Here is a 4,026-nt window from a genome sequence, read left to right as displayed (position 1 = left end):
TATTTATATCTTGTAGCATAGAATCGTATACTATGCTACTGCAGATATTCAGTCATATTTTAAAACTGAACACAGATATCAATATAAATTACATCTATTGAAACAGTACTTTTAATTTAATTGTGTAGCATTAAACTTTTATATCTTACAGCAGTAACAACTGCTAATCGAGAACCAACTTCTACATGAATGATTTTCTACCTTAAAATATTTTCAAACTCCTGCAGTTAGTTATGAAAACATTACAGAGATTTGCAGAATTTTCATTGCTTTTCCAAGATTTTTGAAAAATTTTTTGATGAATATTAAAAATCCATTTAATTTACTAGTTTATCAGCCACGTTTTCTTATATTTCAAGCTGCAAAGGCTTTGAATTAAATTTATACTGAATTTAAAATGAAAATATCAGTACTAAAAGTTAAAATGTGACCTATTGATCAGCAGAATAATATTTTCTGTAACTAACATTAATAGCGTGTGTTATAATAATCACGTTCTGCTTTACTCAGTAATAAATCTCTCAAACATTTCTTAACAATCAGTTGGCAATATTGTAAGCCCACTATTGAATATTTTAGTAGTTATAAACAATGAATTCAGATTTATGTTTTCAGTTTAAATATGCAGTATATGAGAGTCATCACAGAAGGAATTTTAAACTTCTACGCGCAACTGAAGGAAAGATTCCCGCGAAAGCACGACGTCTTTACAGAGAACGAATTGAAGAATTATGAAGATCTTACAGTTCTAAATAGAGTAGAAATCGTCAGATTATATAATCAGTTTGTAAATTTCAGTCCCAGTTTGGAATACGGAGAGAAAAATCCAGTTTTACCTCCCCATCATCTGTGCTTCACACCTGCTCTGAGGATGAATCCTTTCAAAGATCGAATCGTGAAAGTCTTTACTACTGAAGAAGGAGAATTCAGCTTTGAAGACTATCTCAATATGATGTCTGTCTTCAGTGACAAAGCTTCAGTGATTGTCAAATCCGACTATGCTTTCCGAATTAATGACTTTGATGATGATGGTTTGATTTCTAGGAATGACCTTCTTGAACTATTAAAGAGAATTAAGGGAAATAACGAACTCAGTAAATCAGAATGTGAAGAGATAATACAAAACGTTTTAGCAGAAGCCGATTTGAATGCAGATGGCTATATAGCTTACCCAGAATTTGAACATCTCGTGTTAAAATCACCAGATTTCTTAAATTCTTTTAGAATTCGGCTATAATATCTTACAAGTTCAATACTGATAATCTTCAGAATTGTCATCCGTCACTATTGAAACAAACGAGAGCTATATAAGTAACGGACGTTTAATCAAATATATTTTAGGATGTACAGTAAACCTGTACTAGAAAAAATCATCAAAATATTTTGATTAAATTCAGGATGAAGTGCATCGACTCTAAGACAATACCAACAACAAAATAAAAAAAGATAAAGGGTAAAAAAAATATTTTTTCATTGTTATGACCGTTTTTTCTTGGGTTTATTATTCAATAAAAAACACGATTAATTTATGTTCATGTAATTAACAGTAATTGAATCAGTTTTGATTACATCAGAAATGTCTCAAGAATATGGAATATGAAGGAGGAAATGAACTTAAGGGAGGATATGAAGTTCTCTGATTCCAAATAAGTGATATCCAAGAAAACTGTAACGAAACAACACTAGAGACAAATTTGTGGTTTAAGGTGAACGAAATTTGGAAAACATAATTATACCTACATGAATTAGTCGGTCATGTACCTAAATTAACTATTTCTGAAAGAGGCGAACTTTTCTGTTGGAAGGTTTTCAGTCTGAAATGATACGAGAAAGAAAAATGAAATTTATTTTGTAATTTGATTGCAGATGACATCATGTAATCACATTATAAAATGCATTGCAACTGATTACGTTATATAATATAAACTAATTAATTTCTGAGAATGCAAAATTACTGCAGTGACCACAAAAATTATTTTAGTAACCAGATTTATGTTTTACCTATTTTACCGTTTGCTGAGGTTAATATTAATTTAGTTTAACTCCTGTTTCTCGAACCTTTGCAAACATCTCATTGTTTTCTTTAGTTTAGAAATGTTATTATATCTCTGCACAACTTGTGTGGTTACAAATTATTATATATATTAATACAAACATTTTACCCTGTACAATTAAAGAACTTAAGGTAAATTTCAAAAATGGTAACTAAAATTTTAACTCATTAATTAGATTTTAAAAAATAAATATTTCTTCTTTTGTTTGAAAGATGTATATTATATAATTACTCCTTTTTTATAACGGTTTAAAATTAAGAATATCTTAATTTTATTGTAATTATGGTAATACAAAACTGAAGTATCTTTTTATTAAATAATAAAAATTTCCTTTGTAATTTACACATGCATGATTGGGTTCTTTTCTATTATAGCAGCCTCTAAGATTCAATTGTTAATCAACCGAGATATTTCGCCGAAATTTTGCCACATGCTCTTATACTTTACTACATGTTAAATTAGTGAATTACATGTTAAATTAGTTACTCGGTTGATTAGTGAATGAATTTTGGGGACAGCTATAATAAGGAAGTACCAATGATTGCGAAATTAAATGTCTGTTTACTTATTTTATTACATTGAAACTTTTACAGAGAATTTAAAAATTTTCTTACATTATGATATTTTACTTCTACAAACCTTTGTGCCTGCATAACGAGGTATAAAGAGACAACGTTTCGTAAAAATTAATTCAAATTTAAATTTAAAATAATATAAAATTTATTATCATAATTCGCGTAGAAATGAATGCATAAAAATGAAGCTTAAACAGAAGAAAAAGCTGCGAAATAAAGAATGAAATAAGATTAATTTTCATATAATCTTCGAGGGACTATTAACTTACCTTAACTTTTATATTATCTAACTTTTCATTCACTTTTCACTAAATGAGTAATAGATTTTATGACAAAACTTATTGAAAAGTAAGGGTTATTTAGAGAAACTGTAGTTCGGAATTAAACCTGGTGCCTGACTAATCATAAATATATCTTAGGGCCATAATGAAGATATCAAAGCATAATTTGCTTGCTATTACGTCTTTTTCTCAATTTATCTAACTGAGAATTTCATATCAAATCAAGTAACCCAGACCAGATGGTTTGTTTTGGTTATGAGTCACAATTATCAAGTTACGACATCCATTACAAAAGAGTTTTATTCATAATTTCCCATTTTAGAACTTTATTTAATGTTGATCACGATATTCAATAAAATTCCAAAGGCTGCTGAAATCATGGTAAATTTAACTCCATATTAGCAACCGATTAGCAACCGATTTAAATATTTTTAACACTCTCCGCCCCCCACCCGCGAAAAAATTAATTAAAGTTCACTTTTACTTAAATAATTTACTTTAGTTACTTTTGCAAAAACTCAATCTGAGTTTAAAACATTTAATAAAAGGGTACTATCAGGTTTCAAGGGCCGTAAAAAATCGCCAAACTATTGTTGATGCCAATGCTGCCAAAAATCATTGCGGCAACCCTAATAATTGCGGCAAGAAAGGAAGTATAATAGTAAATAAATAAGATTGATGTTTTAATTTAGATGAAAGGTTAATTTCATATAATACTTTTTTATTATTATAATTTATATGAAAAAGACTATACATGACTGAATGGAAGCATAAGAGTAAATAACTATTTCAGATCATTATTATAATTTATATAAAAATTGCTAAACATAACTGAATGGATGCGTGCATCGCTATTTCGCTACCGACTTATCGCTAAAACATAATTTCATCTCGTTGGTTGTTCAAACGTAATTTTCTATAATGAATGATGCCTTTTCTTTGAAAATATTCTCGGTAAAGTGCAGAATCGCTCACTTATTTGTTCGCCGCTTTTTACAAGGGTAAAAAGAATTGGATTTTTGTCAATTTTCTTTTACTTTTTAAGTGAAAATGGCTCGATGTGTGCATAGATAATATCAAGGGTGTGCACAGTGCCATTTTTGTGCAATTCTAGTA

General features: G+C 28.8%; 1 pseudogene; it reads left to right on the top strand.

Moving 5' to 3' along the window:
* The first annotated feature begins 622 nt into the window (after positions 1-622).
* On the top strand, positions 623-1,237 carry LOC118190037 (calcium and integrin-binding protein 1 pseudogene; annotated as a pseudogene).
* Positions 1,238-4,026: the final 2,789 nt, after the last annotated feature.

The sequence above is a fragment of the Stegodyphus dumicola genome, chromosome 6, assembly GCF_044657685.1.
Source record: "Stegodyphus dumicola isolate Sdum_Otavi_A_Nest chromosome 6, ASM4465768v1".
In the NCBI taxonomy this organism is placed as follows: Eukaryota; Metazoa; Arthropoda; class Arachnida; order Araneae; family Eresidae; genus Stegodyphus; species Stegodyphus dumicola.
The sequence above is the reverse complement of the archived record's forward strand: the minus strand, read 5'-3'. Positions and strand labels throughout refer to the sequence as shown.